Source organism: Paramisgurnus dabryanus, chromosome 7 (genome assembly GCF_030506205.2).
Source record: "Paramisgurnus dabryanus chromosome 7, PD_genome_1.1, whole genome shotgun sequence".
NCBI classification, from domain to species: domain Eukaryota; kingdom Metazoa; phylum Chordata; class Actinopteri; order Cypriniformes; family Cobitidae; genus Paramisgurnus; species Paramisgurnus dabryanus.
Genome location: NC_133343.1, coordinates 37,688,572 through 37,707,689, shown reverse-complemented (window position 1 = coordinate 37,707,689; position 19,118 = coordinate 37,688,572). Strand labels below are relative to the sequence as shown.

Below are 19,118 nucleotides of genomic sequence, written 5' to 3'. Positions count from 1 at the left end.
GCTTCCGTTTCTATTCGTCTGGCATCTCTCGCTATCTTAGTCTTTGACTTTGGAAGAGGGTGTAGGAACGAAGTCAGGGATGTTAGCTGCTAAGCCGCTGAAATCTTTCAAATCATGTGGTATTTTTTTGACAAACCATGTGCAAACTCATCATTCAAGACTCATCATTTCTCTTTAAAGGGACACTCCACTTTTTTGAAAATATGCTCATTATATAGTTAAACATTTGATTTTTACTGTTTTGGAATCCATTCAGCCGATCTCATGGTCTGGCGGTACCACTTTTAGCATAGCTTAGCATAATCTATTTTATCTGATTAGACCATTTAGCATCGTGCTCAAAAATAACCAACAAGTTTCGATAATTTTCCTATTTAAATAACCAAAAAGTTTCGATATTTTTCCTATCTAAAACTTGACTTTTCTGTAGTTACATCGTGTACTAAGACGATGAAAGTTGCGATTTTCTAGGCCGATATGGCTAGGAACTTTATACTCATTCTGGCGTAATATTCATGGCGGCAGGAGGCACAATGATATTATGCAGTGTCGAAAATTTGTCCTCTGCTTTTAAAAGTTACCAAGGGGACTATTTTCAGGCGCTGCGTAATATCATTGGGCCTGCTGCAGCGCAATAATGGTCTAATCCAGGGATGGGCAACTTTGATAATGACGAGGGCCAGCATTTTTCTCCTTTATACCAAGGGGGCCAGAACCACACGCACAATTTACATCATTCTTAATTTTCTTTATTAAGGAACCACAATATACAATGAACCGGTCTTTAAAGATTTTAACTATTAAAATTGGCAATTATGCTAATTCTAAATCATAACTTTATTTTCAGTGGACAAAGCATTTTTAAATAAAACTTCTTAACTGCATTGCTTTAACATCTGTAACAAACAAGGCAGTTTTAAATTAGTATAGAGGAGTTTCTCATCCTGCCATCAGAGAACAAAATTATTTAAAATAAATATACATAATAATAATAATAAATAATACATACATTTAAAACAAAATATATAAAAATGTTAATAACAAAGTATTTTACCTTTCAAATCTAAGAGTAATTCTGTTTCGAGTCCGATCCGTCACCCAAACCAGTGGCATTGTTTTGAACCCGACTGGACCCGAATGTAAACTGACGTGTGTACAGTCGCAGCCCCGGTGGGCTCGCAACCAATTTGGCGAGCTGCTCCATTTGTTTATATGACGATGACACCAAGGTAACCGCTAAAATGTACATTTAAAATGATTTGTCATGTCTGTCTCAACGAAAATTTACCTATCGCCAGCCACACAATGTCGTAATTAGGCGCTCTTGGCAAACAGAGGAGTGGTTCAAAAAGGACATTAACACATACATTAACACACATAGTTCAGGGCTTTTCGGGTTCGTTCGGGAAAAACACATTCATTTTAAATAACCCGAGACCCGATTATTGTACCCGACCTGTGTCCGAAGCACGCGTGAAACATTTAGATCCGAACTTGATCGGGTCTCGGGTCGGACCGTGGGTTTTCGGACCCCGTGAACTTGAAGACATCTTCTCCACACAAGCCCAAACACGGGACTATGCTTACTGTGACGATCCACGGGACCTAGCGCCCCCTCCTGGTTGGGAGGTTTTACGTCCGAATACAAGAATCATAATTTTAAAAGTATTTGATTAATTATAATATGGTCCAGCGGGCCGTATTAAAATTTACCCCGGGCCGTGTGCACAGATTCAATGGGTTATGCTAAGCTATGCTAAAAGTGGTACTGCCAGACCCGGAGATCAGCTGAATGGATTACAAAACAGTAAAAATCAAATGTTTAATTCTAGGGGAGCTGGAAAATCAGCATATTTTCAAAAAAGTGGAGTGTCCCTTTAAAACTTTTTGTACCAGGCTGTAAACATATACTATTTTCAAGTCGATGAATTGCAGTTTAAGTCACTTCCGTATTGGCTTTATCGGAGAGATCGGAAGGTTGCCCCTCGGTGAAACTGGACATAGCAGTTATGGGTCCTAAACTGCCGAATGTAGCATCTATTTACATGTATATCTATGGTCCGAGGTAGTGCGAAAGAGTGGAGGCGGGAACTAATTTGCATATTCATATATATGGTCCAAGCTGTGCGACTGAGTAAAGTAGCTTTTAACTAGTGGTAAATAATTGTGATGGCATATACAAATAAATTATATACAAACAATGTAAAATATATGCAATATTAAATTATGTAAAATCGAACTTTGAGATTTGGAGCATCAAAGTTTGATTTTAACAAGTGATTTCAATATTTATCTCAATGTTATTTGCAAATAAAGTAATCAGGGAGGCTAATATACTGATCTATTACCGCTTGTAAAGCTACTTCTAAAACGGCAATGCCCCTCGAGGATTTAAATCGAGAATCAGAGACCCTGGATTTAATTAGCTTATGAAAATAATTGCCATTAGCAAAAATCTCTCCGAATAAAATGGTTTGGAGCAGCAGGCTACGATGGAGTGAAAACATCTTACTTCTGGAATGGAGCGAGGACAAAGAAACGCCGTTAAAGGGAGAACTGGCAGGGCAAGCGAGTGTTTTGCACACCGACACAGAGGTCGAGTTAATTAGACTATTGTCATTTTAATCAGGACAGCTTCTCGGTCAGCTTTTGCCCGTGTGCACATCCACGACACGCTCAGGGCCTGGGTTCAGACTTACATTGTGTGTGTGTGCGGGTACGTACGGTGGGCTTGCTTCACTAATGAGAGATGCCAACCAAACAAAGCCCCCGCAGTAACTCCTCACATTCTGCCCGTTCATTTGAAAATAATTTAAATATCAAATATTTGAAATCATTTGCTTCTCCCTGGCTATCTGATACTGAATGGCAAGTATTTCATGTTGCCTTCATTATGATCTTAAACAACCATTAAAATTCTTAACTATCATTACAAGTGACTATGTTTGTTACACCAATCATCATGGATTGTTTTTTTGAATATTTAATTTTGACAATACATTGTTACGTATAAACATATGTGACAGTAAGTGCTGTGCTGGTGCATCATACAGTAAATGAATAAATCCAGGAATTATGTTAACATTTTGCTTTTATCATTATTAGTATGCGCACCAAGACAAAAGCAAAAACTTCATATGGAAATGCAGCGTACTTGTCAAGTATTTGAATAAACCGAACAGAGCAAATTATTATACATTTACCTACAGCACCAAGATTATCAGACATGCTGCCATTTCTAGTTACTAAAGTATCGCTTTAGGTTAACTGCTTAATTTGAATATGCCAATTTCTAATAGACCCTAATGTACAGTATTTCACTACCTTGTATAGTATATGTGACAATCTCATCTAACTAGATGGTTGGGTTTGTATGTAAAGAAAATTCAGTTGAAATGATGCACGTCAACTCAAGCTTGTTATCTAAAAAGCCGAATGATTTGCGCCGGCGGCCTTGTCAACAAGATAAAACCTAAGATGAAAATAAGGGAAGCCATCATTATGAAACTTTATAATTTGAATTTGAAAACTTGCAAACAACCATGTAAAATTATCGCTATCTTAATTTGTGCATTTGAGGTCTATTGCAATTTAATCACTTCAATCATCTCAGAAGTTGGTTTGAGTCGCACGCGAGAAGTCGCTTCAAATGTAAATGCATCTGTTGCTCAGACCACATACAAAACTGATTTCAAATGAAACTAGAACAGCAATGCTAGATAAGACAATAGATATTTACATACAATAACACTAAACTCTCCTTCTCTCTCTGTATCTCTCTCTCTCTCCCCATATACAGTAGAGTTCCTGCATATTCTTCTAAAACCCCTAAACAATTTGTCTAATTTGCAAGTAGCTTGAAAAAAATAATTATCTCATTTATTTCTCAAACTCGAATGAAAAAACAGACTAATGGCTCTGTCTTAATTTGAAATTTCTGTCTATTTATCATATTGTGGATAGCTCATGGTTTTATCACTCCTCATCAATATTTCAAGCACTGTTAATATTAATTAGATCAGATATTAATTTCATCGAAAATGCAAGTATAAATCAATAATTCAACAAAAGGAATGATCGGCGTGGCTGAATTTTTCAGTTTACATACCAGTAATAAAATACATCATCATAATTCCTGCACATCCTCATCTCTGTTGTATTATTTGTGTTAACCTCCTCGCAAGGCAGAGATGTTTAAATCAGAAAACCACGGCATCAACTGTAAAATTTACAAGAGTGAGAAAACCAATGAGCATTAAGGTCAATGTGACCGGATCAATCAAATGTTATTGGTTGATCAGCTCAATGTGACAGACAACATGCTGTAGCTCTATTGAGGATTATTACGGATTACATGAATATATTACAGTCTGATTTAAATAATAAGCCTTCCAAAAGGACACTTTCAGTTTTGAGGCACACGCATACCGCACACTATCCAAACCAAACCGCACCTGGGGGTGCTTGACCCCCAAAGTCTGGTTCTTTGACTAGTGTGGTCGCTCTGTTCCGCGCCCGGGCAGAGGTGGGCTCGAGCGCAGTTTACTTGTACTCAGGTGTGGAACGTGCAATGTAACCGCAAATCGCGCAAGAGCGTGTTACACGCAACAACTCACCTTCACTTGCCTTCGTAAAAACCTTCTGATGCACGCAGCAGGAGTTACATGAATGTCTGAGCTGCACATGCGACAGACCAACTAAGCAATATGATAGGCATGTGAGAGGGCTGTGTATCATCGTGCACCAAACGACTCTGAATAAAAAAAAACACAGACTTAACCTTACGATGGGCTCTGGTGTTAAGAGAGCACTTAACTAAAGCTTTGTTTAAAACATATCGCATCCTAACGATGAAAATGCGCCCAGGCTCGGAAAAAGTACAGTGTGAGTGTGTGCTTCTAGGATAGTAGGGAGGAGGGGGGCAGTTGCGCTGGGGCATGGTTTGGTCGGATAGTGTGAGTGCGCCCTATGTAGATTCATCTTCATTTAGTTTATAACATAATTGTCTTCTAAATCGTGCCTTTAAGATTGTTAGTCAAAATGAAACGGAAGTAGCGAGTGTCTTATTTTCCTGAGAATTTCATAAAGAATTGATTGGATCTTTGGGTCATGTTGCTATTTGTTAATCGCTGCAATCTATTCCACGGCATCGCCCACTTCCCGTAACCGGAAGTAAAGAGAAATTGTTTCGAGAAGGGGAGAAGATTTACGTTATTGATTAAAGATTACATACTGTAATTGAAATGAAATGTTTTTTTTTTATAATAAAGGTCACAGATAAGTAATCTGAAAAAAAATTCCAACAAAAATTTAAGTTTTTAAATTAAATTTCATTGTGACTTTAAATGTGTGCAAATGTCATTATTATTATTGTTAAAATCCCAGCGAGCAATTTTGCGTATAGAAGACGTCTAATAGCCGTACAGCCCAGGTGTCTAGGCTAAAACGGCAAAAAAGTATAGACATCTAACCATAGCCCCAAAATAAATTAAATAAAATACATAAATAAATGTAACTACTGTTGACTTTTCTTACATGATGAAATATACATCTCGCAGGTTATTTTGGCAAGAAAAACATGTTTTTTCATAGCGGGACTATATTGTATCTATAGTAGGGATGCACCGATACCACTTTTTTGGAATACGAGTACGAGTACTTGCATTTCAGTACTTGCCGATACCGATACCGAGTACTTAATAAAAAAACATGATTTAAATTTACAGGTACTGTGACAGCTTTAGTCATATAATTTAACAAAAAAACAAAGGACTAGTGTTCCAGTTTGTTGTAAACTCTGCCTCTTTGGACAACACAAGAGGCATTAACCCCTTACACGCCGCTCAAACATAGACATTTCTCAGACCGTGGTATTGATCCCTGGTATCGGGGGACTTTTAACGAGTACTTTAGAAAATGTGGTATCGAGGCCGATATCCGATATCAGTATCGGTATCGGTGCATCCCTAATCTATAGTTAACCTAGATGGTGAAATGACGGCTATTGCTTGGTGTTGGGGAAGAGTTAGTCTGAAGTATTACAATAAAGCACAATACAATATTTCTTATGTATACATTTTTATATATGAGATTTTCTATTTAAAACGTCTTGAACAATGCTTTTTATCCAAAGTTGCATGCTTGGAAAACAAAAAAAAATATCACAATGTTAAAAAAACATCTCGCCAGCAATAATCATTATAGATATTTCATATAAATAATTGCAGTAACTATATTTAAAGTTCAGGTGATACGCAATTAACCGGACGACTGAACAATGACAGCACCTAAATTTAAACAATGTCCTGAGCCTGCTATTTCCTTTCCAAGCACATGGAAAAGAATTAAAAACCGCTGATTTCTCCTAATTATTGCTCTCGTCGGTACTCGCTACAGATGTCTTTGATTTCTCCGGTAATCTTTCACTGTGTTTAACTCTGTCAAACATTCAGGCGGTCTATTTTTTCTTCCTTTCTGTGCCTCTTAACCTTCTCTATTTCTCCTCTTGTCTATTCATCTCATCGCCGGCACATTCTGTATTGTCTCTATCTCTCCCACTAAATCACCTCTTAATGTTTCCTAATTTATTCCACTCTTTCTCTCATTCCCAAACCCCGAATTTCCCTTCTGCTCCCGGACGCATACACACTGAAGGGGGGTGCACTGTTGTTTTTGGGCGAAACGTACGTTACTGCGTGAGAGAGGAGACTTTAAATAAACATCTGCACAGCGTGGCCACAATAGAGTCTTTTGTCTTGAAACGTGCAGAAAAATGTTGCCTCGCACAACGCGAGGGCACTCCAACAGGTTCAATTCCCAATAGAAGTACAGGACATTAAAGGGATAAATCACCCCAAAATGTTGTTACAAACCAGTATCAATTTATTTTTCTAAAGAACATGAATGAAGATATTTGAGAAATGTTTGCAACCAAACCGATTATGAGCCCCATTCTCTTCCAAAGTAGGAAAAATAATACTATGGAAGTGAATGGGGCTTATGAACGGTTTGGTTCCAAACGTTCCTTAAAATAAATTTGTTCAGATTCATCAAAACAAAGACATTTATACAGGTTTGTAACAACAAGATAGTGAGTAAATGATGAAATAATTTTAATTTTTGGGTGAACTATCCCTTTAAAACTGCAGAAAGTCTCTGTGCCAGTCATACAAAATTATGAAATGATGTACTAATAATCTTTATCTGATGTATTATAATTGTATTAACTATCTATAATTTAATATTTACCCCATTAACCCTATCTTGATTCTCAGTCCTTTTTAATAACTCAGACACACTTCTACAAATATACTCCACATTTAATAGTATGTTAATGGATAGTTCACCCAAAAATGACAAATCTGTCATCATTTACTCACCCCCAGGTAAATTTCTTTCTTTTGCTGAAAATATATTTTAAGAAATGTTTGTAATCAACCAGTTTTGGAGCACCACTGTGAAATAAATACTGTGGAAGTCAATGGTGCCCCAAAACTGTGTGGTCAAAAACATAGCTAAAAATATCTTCCTTTGTGTTCAGCAGTAAATGACGACAGAATTTTCATTTTTGGGTGAACTATCCCTTTAATAACAACTGATCTATTAGATGATCGCTCATGTCTACGGTCTTGGAGACCCCAGATATAAAACATGAAATGTCATTCATTTAGCTTTACCCTATGTTTTGCTAAGGTCAAATTGAACCCAAAGACAAACAATGCTATTTTTCCGAATAACCACTTTTTTTGTAAAGTTCCCTTCTAGGTTAATGTACAACAGATGCAAGCTTTAATATTTCTGCCTGCTGGGTTTTGATTAGGACAGGGAACGCATTAACAGAGTTTAAGAGACGACGATCATTTAGTAATGGAGGTCTCTAAGACCCCCCCCCAAAAAAAACTGAACTTGACGGTTAAGGAACTTACCAGGATGCATGCGTAGGCTCACCAATATTTCAACACCTTTTCTCCTGCTGTTCTGCTGAGAAAACGGCGTATCTGTTTCTCCTTCCTGTCTCGCTGGCCGTTCTTTGTTTCAACACACCCTATGCCAACAAATAACACCATGCAAAGTGATGCCTGCAAATTGTTTTGGATCCATATTTGAATATTTAAATGCTTCACTTTAGATCTAGATATTTGACAGCAATTTCCATACATGAGTGCAAAGCAGGTACACAGAACCTGATAGCGGTTCTTTGTTTTTTCCTCCCTCATGACGAAGATCAGCGAGATAGCATGCCATTCATTTCTATACCTGCAGTGTTCACAGAGGGGTCACCTTACTAAAAGTTCCTGGAGTCTGTGCATTGTGTAAGTATTGTGGGTGCAAGAATCAAAAAAGCCACCCACACGATGGCATTTAACCAAATTAGATTTGTTGATAATATAACATTTACATATAGCATAACTGCAGAGCTCTGGGTGATTATTATCTAAAACCAGCCTAAAGACATATAGGAACTTAAAAATGGGTCGCTTGCAAAGATGCCTGGGAAAGAAATGTCGTATGTGGGACAACTACACCGGCTAATAGATATGGCAACTTATGATTTAAGCAACAAAAATGATGCTTGCCCATCATGCAAGCCATGGCATTTGCTTAAGAGATAGTCAGGTTATGTGGGGAAGATCGTAATCCGTTGCCCGAACATTGCGTTTTTTGTGTGGCTGGAGAGGGGGGAAAGTGGCACATGGGTTTTTGCGATTTTGAGAAGGACAAGATGAGAGATGCTTTGATCTTTGGGCTTTGAGAGGGAGATACTGACTCTGCTGTCTATCTGTCTGTAAAGAAGAAAAACATGGCTGCGTATCTTACAAAAATGTCAGGAACGAGCATGATGAACATTTTTCTTTTTTTACGCTACAAAACGGCAGGGTCCTTCAAATGTACCAACCAACCATATAAACGTATTTCGTGGAGAGTTTGCTCATGTAAGATAGGTGACAATAATTAAAGGAGCAAAATGGACTTATACGAATGAATGAGACACTTTTACAGCACAAGGCAAAAACAAAAGACACACCGAAGACCTGATGTAAACCTGAATGATGCTTTGAAAGTAAAAGGAGAAATAAACAGAGAACTGAGAAGTGGCATGGAGTCAGGTTGATATAGCCAAGTTTGGCAGAAGCTTATAGGAGAGCAGAAAAGATGTCACTAATCTTCTTGTGACCCAAGGGGAGTGAGAAAGACAGACACACACATACAGAGAAAGAGAGAGTGTCAGCTTCCTTCGAATCGGGGTGCTTGTGACTCATATGTTGCTTGTCACATTTGGTTTTGAGAGCCTACGAGGCAATCGTGACCCACAGCGGCACCCATGTCCTCTGTCTGTATATTTACAAACAGAGACAGGGCACAAACAGGCTGGGGCGAGATGCTTTGGCAGAATTGTGTGAAGCAGGGCAGTCGACACTGCTGAGAGGAGGAAGAGGAGAGAAAGGACAGATCAAATTTATCTTGTGCCATGTTGCCAATGTGTGTGGGTAAAAACGTATCTCTGTGCAACCAAATTACATTCATCCTACCAGCCAAAATGGCCAACTTTGATTTTCTGCGTGGATATGATTTTTTTTGGTTGTTCATTTAACCTTTAAACCATTTTTACACCTAATTTGATTGCACAACCTAAACAAGAGTGAGAATTAAAAGCCACAAAAGTGTTTTATAAGGTCTTTAACTCTTTCCCCGCCAGGATTTTTTTTAAAGTTGCCAGCCAGCGCCAGCATTTTTTATAATTTGAATGCCTTCCAGAAAATGTTTTTCTTTAAATATATATTAACATGCAATATCAAAAGAAAGAACAGACCCACTTTCAAACAAATAAAAACGTCTCATTACAACGTGTTCTCTTTTTATCACCTCTCAAATATTGATAGGTTTCTTCGAAAATACTTAATTGTGAGATAACTGCATTTTTGTGAAGGACTTTAATAGAGATCAGATTCAGAGCGATAATCAAAACATTCACAGAGTTCAAACTGTTTGCCCTAAGGAAATACTTCTGGGTTTTATAAGTTGGGTAAGAGCGCCACCCGGTGGATAGTAGCACAAATATGGATTGCCGGAAAAACTCATCATTGGCAGGGAAGTGTTTTCTCTTAATTTACTTGTCAATGCGGGGAAAGAGTTAAAGGTGCAATTTGTAAGATATTTGCAGTAAAATCTCCAAAAACCCCTAGGCCAGTGTTATATATTTTGTCCAGCTGATTACTATCAATATCTGTAATGTTTTCAACTACTTGTAAATCGTGAGAAAATTGCCATTCAAAACACTGACACGGGGCACTGCAGTCTCCTGTCAATGACGTTAATATCCATGTGACCCTTTGTCACCGCCTTTACTGACGTAAAAACGACATGACAACAGTGGTCGAGTTCGAAAAAATAAAATGGCGGCCTAGGAAGCGACTGGAGCACAAATTTAGTGTAAATAAACGTATATTTTCACTTTTTACACATTTTAATTGCATTTCTAGCGAGAAATTAGTATTGTAGTTTTCAAATATGTGATTAGTTATCACAAAGGCGCTCTCTGTTTATATTTCAAACACGCTGCCTTCATGCCTTCGCGCCTCCGAAGTCATGGCCTCATGAGGCAGCGAGGCAACAAGTCACTGCCTTGAGTTTTATGCGGAACTATGCGTTAGCGCCTGTCGGGCTACGCGCTTGCTTATGGGCTTATGGATTACTTTTTACCGTCTGCCGCTGGTTGTGTCAGCAAAGACAGCTCTCGTAAGCGTACGGGCCAACCAAACGACCCAAGAAGAGTTTGGAATAAAACGAGAGGAAGAATGAGGATCAATTAGGTGTTGCCTTATCTGGATGGAGAGAGCTTCGCGACAACATTTAACTAGACAGAGATTCTGATCCTGCTTGTGTTTTACGCGATGGGTAAGTTGTTTTGATGTGTAACCTTTCAAAAAACGTATGCTATTATATTGATCACAATATTAGTGTGTAGAATGTAATCAGCGCGTCTTCCCGCGGACGATATGCACATCAAGAGGTATTGTACAGCAACATAAATGGTCATTTTAAGACACTTCACAATAAGATTTGTACTGTCAATACATTATGTGAAAAATCATTGTAGATTGTAAATTGAAAACTTAATGTTAACCATCGAATTTGGACGAATACTGTGACATCTATGACTAACAATTTCGTTTTGAACATCACATATAAACTTACATAATGACATAAACGATGTCATCAAACGCAACATTTATAAGACTTGATTACCTTATCAGTCAACGTGATTTCTCGTTCGCGTCTGACTTTGTACCACAAAACCAGTCATAGTGCTGCGTTCACACCAGCCGTGGTAGAGGCGTAAAGCGCAAGTGTTTTCAATGTTAAGTCAATCTAAAGACGCGTTGACGAGCGCCTGGTCTCGCGGCGTGAATGAGGCGTTTAGCGGGTCTGGTTCACGCGAATGGTGCAAAATGAGATTTGCTGCGGGAAACGCGCAAGTTGAAAAATCTAAACTTTGGCGGAAAAACATGCCGCGCAAACCAATCAGGAGCTTGCTCTAGTAGTGACATTATTACAGGAAGCGAGCGGAGTCGCAGAAGCTCCTCCCATGACGCAAATTTCCGCGTGAATGTCTCAATGACTAAAATTTAATGTGCTAATGAAGCTAGTACACTCAAAATGTTCAAGCGTCCAACTATGCGCGGTATTTGACACTTCAAACGCGTCTGGTGTAAGCCCAAAGTAAGTAAATTTTTGAAAAAATTAATAATTAAGCTTTCCATTGATGTATGGTTTGTTTGGATGGGACGATATTTGGGCGAGATACAACTATTTAAAAATCTGGAATCTGAGGGTGCAAAAAAATCAAAATATTGAGAAAATCGCCTTTAAAGTTGTCAAAATAAAGTCCTTAGCAACACAAATTACTAATTCTAAATACATTTTTTATTTATTTACACTAGAAAATGTACAAAATACCTTAAATGAAACATGATATTTACCAAATATCCTAATGATTTTAAACATAAAATCAATAATTTTGAGCCATACAAAGTATTTTTGACTATTGCTACAAGTATACCCTTGCTACTTATGACATGGCCATAAATGACTTATGTACATCAATCTTTGTATTTAACAAGTAAATATTTTGCACCGCCCTGTGGGATGCTTTATAATGGTTTAAGTCATAATTTAATGTATGGTTAAGGAAAAAATACATCAAAACTTACGTTAGACTCGTGTCCAAATTGTATAAAACTTTCACAGATCAGATATTGCAATGTCAGATTTAGTGTAAAAAAATGTGGTCTGCGTTCAACAGTGGCATGAATGCACAGTTTAATTCTACATTATAGTCTGCAAATATGCACAGCGACACTAAAAATCATCACAATAAGGATATTAAAAAGCAGTAGAAAAGCTTTAAAAGGTGTTGGCTAATGTTACTAATGGAAGGTATTAAAGTGGCGCGATACGCCTTGAGATCTTTCCTAACCCAAATAATTAGTCAATATTGAAAAGGTTAAATTCAACAGCAAGGAAAGCTTTCATGTCCGCGTGTGGAGTCATAAATGTAGTCTTTCATTTGCCCTAATCATCTACAACATGCAAGTAGCAATTATGAGTCTTAAAAGTGCTTTTAAAGAAAGTGGTAAGCCATGCGAAAGACGTTCGAGCGGAGATACTCCTTGGTACCATGGCGAGCGGCCTTCCTGGATACTTTAAACGCGGTCCAATAGTGGACACTGCACTTTAATGGAGGTCAGATTAAAAAGCTAAATCCTCCTGCTTTTACTATTTGTTAAAAGTCCGAAATCTGAATAACTAAATAATAACCTGCACTTAAATGTATTTCGACTGCTTTTTAACTCGGATCGCCAAGAGTTTGTACGTAAGTGCCCCGCGAATCAATATTCAGATATTTCGGGGTTAATTCTCATGCAACGGTAAGAATTAATGCGCTACACCTCTAAAAGTTTTTGTGTTTTTGTGTTTGCTATGTTTAATTCATGTTGTTAACATGAATCCGAGCCAATGTCACCGTATTGACTTTCAAATCGCTGATCTTTGAACTAACATGAAATTGTGTAGTTGGAAAATGACAAGAGATTGATTTCCATAAGTCTCATAAGCACAACTGACTATGTAAATAAGGCTGATTTCTTTATGGGGGTGGGGGAAAATAGCTCAGCTCTCAATTTACATTATCAAATGACACAATTTACATTCATGTTTTCCATTTACTATCAATCTGTAATGTACACAGTTTTGCAAGCGGGCGTAACTGTTTGAAGCACTTCTCTAAAACGTCGTCTGGCCGTGCTGGTGAAACAACAGACCTGGCAATGGCACCATTATGACAAAAGCATGCAATGCAATAACAGAGAAGCCATTTAAGTAACCGTTCAACGCAGCCACAACCGGCTGAAATACATATTCACGTTTTAAAATAACTCTTATGTTTGTTTAGCACCTGTTTCAAGGACCTGATCCGAGTTACTATGCTAATGAATGCTAATACTGTACCTCATTGTTTTGCAAATGGGTGTTTTTAATGTTTACAGGTCATATATGAATGTTTACTGCAAACAAGAAAACAGGCTGACTGTGTAATATGTGGGTGGGTCGTGGTTTGTTTGTTGTGTTTACACAAATACAGGAAGTAAAGGCTCTATTGTAGGTCAAAAGTGAGACTCTCAAAAAGTGTACAGTTGGAAAATTCATTTTACTCTGTGAATACAGAACACCTTTAACCGTGTGTATAATCTTAATGCATGCAAATAACATCAAAGACAATAAGCTTAAGTGCCCAAATGTTTTTTTTTTTTTGGGGGGGGGATATTTGCATTTATGCATTAGGCAGATGCTTTTATCCAAAGCAACTTAAAGTGCATTTAAGTTATACATTTCTTTTCTGGGATTAAAAGTCTGTGTAAAGTCCGATATTGAATGTGTTTTCAGTTTGCAACACAGAAAAATGTGAAACCAACCAGCCAAATTTGAATAATTAAAAAAAACTGGGGAAAATAGGCAGGATTTACTGCTCTCAAACACTGGGGGGTTGTCCGCTTCTAGCACCGAAACCACACCCATTTTCGGAAAAGCTGCCGTATCTCTCTCAACTTTCAAATATCACTATAACCTGAATGGATTATGTTAGGGGCGGGGCCATGCTTGGTGGCTCCAGTGCATCATCGAGCCATCGTTTTAGCCCCGCCCAATTAATCCTGAACAGAGAAATGTGCAAAAAGCTGATTAACAGTGTAACTTCACATTTCATTAAAGGGGCACTCCACTTTCTCATTTTCCAGCTCCTCTAAAGTTAAACATTAGATTTTTACCATTTTGGAACCCATTCAGCCGATCTCCGGGTCTGGCGCCACCACTTTTAGCATAGCTTAGCATAATCCATTGAATCTGATTAGACCATTAGCATCGCGCTAACCAAAGAGTTTTGATATTTTTCCTATTTAAAAATTGACTCTTCTGTAGTCACATCGTGTAATAATATTACGCAGCAGCCGAAAATAGTCCCCTTAGTAACTTTCAATAGCAGGGACTATTTTCGGGGACTGCGTACTATAATTGCGGCTCCTGCAGCCATGTTACGGGAGCAAAGTCCTTGATTATTACACCAGAATGAGAGTATAGTTACTAGCCAAATCTGCCTAGAAAATTGCAACTTTTAATTTTCCGTCGGTCTAAGTACATGATGTAACTACAAAAGAGTCAAGTTTTAAATAGGACAAATATCAAAGCTGTTTGGTTATTATTGAGTGCAATGCTAAATGGTCTAATCAGGTTCAATGGATTATGCTAAGCTATGCTAAAAGTGGTACCGCCAGACCCGGAGATCTACTGAATGGTTTCACAAACAGTAAAAATCTGATGTTTAACTCTAGGGGAGCTGGAAAAGTTGCTTTAAAAAAAAAAAAGAAGTGGGGTGTCCCTTTAATACATAGTTCACAGTCTTTGTAACGTGTTCCAGTAATACATTTCCAACATTTATAAGTTCTTTAGAAACAATTCTCTGAGTTTACACAGACTTTAAAAACATGACCTTTGCACTGCCAACGCAATGCTCTTCCAATTGAGCTAAACCAACACATACCGTCCTGAATCCTCAGCATCCGCAGGCCTGGACCACTCAGCTCTCCTCCCTGCAGAACAGACAGCAGGTAGAAAAAGTAACAAAATAGAGGGCAGAAAGAAAAGAAAAGGATGACATTAGAAAGAAATGAGAAAATCTACAGCAACGTTGAATCATCAGAGACTGGTGTTCCACATCCAGCCACCAAAAAAAATTGTATGTGGATTTGTGCTAATTATCCAGCGATATTGCAATAGCTTTATCTCCAGACACATCAAATGAAGTTCGCTTCTCTGAGAACAAGGTAACGGGAGGACGAGGGGATGTGGAGAGAGAGGTCACTTTGAAAGAATTGTTCATTACCCGAGTTTATTTTCGCACTTTGTTTAAATAATCTCGCAATACATTTATAGCATCTTAAAAGGGCAAAATTCCCTTGATTAAACAAATAATAGCACATTCAAGAAAACTGTAATTGAGTTCAAATTGATTCCAGCAGATGCTCTAATTGCATTTAAACACTTTTCCTTCCTAACCCTGAATTCGCAGCTTCTTAATTACTGGCCCTCAGCGCGAATCCCCCCGGTGGTGAGGTGGAAAAATAAAAATAGTGCAAGTTTTACGGCACGTTGTTAAACTGACCTATAAACTTTTTATTCAATATAAATGAAGGCCCAGTGGAGGGGAGGGTGAGACGTCAAGGGACTGCTACTAAACTCAGATTAGCCCAATCCCCCGATGACTCCAACCTGTCACTCATCTTTCCTAACCCCCTCCCATCGCTCTCCCATGCCTCTGAGGGGATGGAGAGGCAGAAATGTGTTTCCTGAACAAGGTGGAAAAGGCACATCCTGATTGCCAGCCCTGCTTCAGTCGTTCTTGCAGATGCAGCAAAAGTTGCCTGATAGGAGGAAAGCTCCTGCCAACTCAAACAGGGATCCCTGTTAGGGGGTCCGGTCTGTATGAGCATGCGCACGGCTACGGTGGGCTTCCTGAGGGCACGCTGCAGCTGTCTGAATAAAGGTACGAAAAGTCAAAGCTACTGTAAACTCTCCAACCCTCCTCCAAGTATTCCCCAGGACGTCCCGAATCAAACGAATAAACGGCCCCACCTAAAAACACGCCGCATTGTTTTTTTTCCCCGCAAAGCCTTTCCATGAATTACAAAGGAAAAGTTTGTTGCTTTTCCCCGGGCTGCGATCGTGCCAAACAAAATGCCAGGAGAGAAAGTGACATTCGCTGTTGGTTTAAAAGCGATTAGAGTCTTTATTTCATTGTTATGAGTCTGACACCGAGAGGAAACCAGAACAATCTATTCACCCGTTTTCCTTTTTCCACCCTCTCTCTCTCTCTGAATTTAGAAACGCTAATTAGTTTTGCTCTCATAAACCCAACCTGAAAATGGCCAATTAGATAGTGTGAAGTGGGAGACGTGCTGAAGAAACAAGTGCTTGGAGAAAAAGAAAGTAAAAACCTCATCATCCTTCAATTAAAACTTCACATCCACTGCAATTGAAGGAGAAAAAAAACATTTCGCACTTTACGTGGAGAACATATGCCGGTTTGACGTTCGATGCGGAATAACGGTGTTATGTAAATGAAACGCGATAATGCTTCATCTGTATCTGTTGTTATTCTGGTCTCTCGGGTGTACTGAGGTCATCGTTCTAACCGAACCACCTGGCTAACCGCAGCAGCAGCTGGGCTTTAACGTAGCGACCAGAATCTGACCAGACCGTTCCCCCCGTACCACCTGCGTTTATCCCATATAGCAATTCTCCTGCTTCAAGGGTACCTTCGCACGAAGAACGTAGCGGCGCTCCAGACGCTTTTGATTCGTTAACTTGCCAGGTGGCTTATTTTCATACAGAGGACGTCGTATGAAATTAATGATAAACTTGAGCAAAATTGTCTTCAGGAATTTTTGGGGCCTGTCCCCTGAGTTGACCCGGGCGAGTCTTTCATCAGTGTCAGATTTAAGACTGATGGTCTGTCAAAGAACCCCCCCGCTATCGCTAGCCCAGGCCGGACGGCTAAATAAAGGGGTCTGGGCGAGGCGCTTTTCGCCGAGAATGAATTCTCAGATGCCGGGGTTGCTGCCAACGTCCTTGCAGCCAACGGCTGAGAGGGCAGGAGAGTTCACGCTAACTGCAGCTCGGACCTGCGCTGAACATCTGCTCATGAATGAACTAAAAAAGTGCTAAAAAAGTGCTACGAGGGCCGGCTGATGAAAAATTCAACGCTCTCTTTCTCCTGGCACGCCGGTTTTGCGTCTACTCTCCTGAGTGCGACCCCGCAGAATCATATTAAGGGAATCTGCGAGGGTTTATCCGAAAGAACAGCTGCTGTGGAAAAGGGATCTGCTGTTTGAGGAGAGCTCGGGGACTTTCGCACGGAGATCTGCCTTCATGTATAGGCGGGCGGTATGTCCTTGAAGAAGGAAAATAAGGGTTAAACACCAAAGTAATAGGGTGGGAGAGGCAAGGCAGATAAAGAGTGTGTTGTTATGATAAAGATGATGATAAAATCCCATCAGATTGTGATGCGGTAACGTGTCACCCAACCTGCTAACCCCCCAATGTTAGGTTTTTTTGGTTGCTTGCTCAAGTATGAGTTTAAAAGATATTTTTACAATATTTTATTGTCTTCAACCCTAAGTATAAACAATAGCAATAGTGATGTTTACCCTAGCAAGTACCACAAATGATAGCAAAAATGCCACAGTAGAAACAGAACAGACTGTCTAAACCCAAACCGCCCTGACTCTACTTCACCAAGACTGAGGCCACACCGATTACAGGTACACACCGTATAATCACAGTCCCACTTTGCTCTTAAAATCGGGCTAAATATTTGATTTACATAAAGCCACCGTAGCATTATACCTACAGGAGAGTCAGAGGTTTTCTTTGGAAACATCATTGAGTAATAGCAGAAGTTTAAGGAAGTGGTAAAACTGAAATAACCGATTACCTCACATTCAGCAATTTCGCTTCTGTCTTGGGCCGGGTTCAGTTCACTGAGCCACAAACAATTCTGTTTGTGTACGGTGCTGCAAAATGAGGAACAGAGGCTACGATGGCCGGTTTCTATGTGCGGCGCAACCTTTTAAAGGCATCAGCTAAAAAACTGTGGAAGCATTAAAATAGGCACTGTGTGTATTTGTTTCCGATTAAAACGTTCCAACTTCCTTGTGAGACCGGAGTACAGAAATTGCTACATTTGTCATACAGCGACGCAAGTTGTGCCTGAACATGCAAAACGTCTGGCTTGGGCGCAGCTGTGATTTTCTTTCTTTAGCTCTATTTCCATTAAAAAGCCCCTTTTAACGTAACATCTGAAGGTATAAAGGCTTTCCTGCAGCTCATCTGGTAGCCAAGGTCTTGGGTTCGATTTTCCAAGGATAGCACAAACGCGAAAAGCCAGAGTGCAGGTCACAAAAGTGTTAATAAATACGAGCATCCACAGAAGAACAACTGCTTTTGTGACAGTATATCCTTAAAACCATTTTAATATAAAACAACTGGCATATAAATTTAATATTATTACTTTATTAAAAGTCAGCACTGAAGAAGTAAATGCTCAATAAGCGCCCTATCAGATCTCGAGCCGCGTTTTATCTTTTTAATTCATCTAAATGTGTCAAGTAATAGGGAGCGAGAAAACTAGTAAATATGACTGCTTAAATTTAATGCACACATTGTTGACACATAATGTAATTTAAGTCGGGGTGTGAATGAAAGCCCAGCAGGGGTAATAATACCATCCTAATGAGAATCTCTTCTAGCTGTAGACCTTGCTGAGATAGCCATAATGCATGGCTTCTCTTTTTTTAATAAAATAATTGTTACAGTTATTAAAGATGAATCTCATCAGAGGCAGGGTGACAAAATAATTCATTACCAAAAGCGTGGCTTTAAATAGCTGCAAATTAAATTTCCCACAGAAAATATGCCTGCAGATGAATGGGATCGTTATTTCATAAATATTGGATTCGGTGTGCCCTTGGAAGACAAAAAAAACATCAGAACGTCCATTAAAAGAG

The 19,118-nt window shown here is 39.0% G+C and overlaps 1 protein-coding gene across 7 annotated transcripts in view; it reads right to left on the bottom strand.

The window, feature by feature from the left end:
- Window positions 1–19,118, bottom strand: part of foxp1b (forkhead box P1b) — a 234,659-nt gene that overhangs the window by 174,901 nt on the left and 40,640 nt on the right. For 5 of the 7 annotated variants that reach the window (XM_065279803.2, XM_065279796.2, XM_065279798.2 and 2 more), the window contains one exon: window positions 15,095–15,143. The gene's annotated coding sequence lies outside the window, so the exon portion shown is untranslated. Of the gene's footprint in view, window positions 1–4,616; window positions 4,682–7,925; window positions 8,045–15,094; window positions 15,144–19,118 lie in introns of those variants that run through there. The other 2 variants (XM_065279797.2, XM_065279800.2) reach the window with 2 other exon arrangements.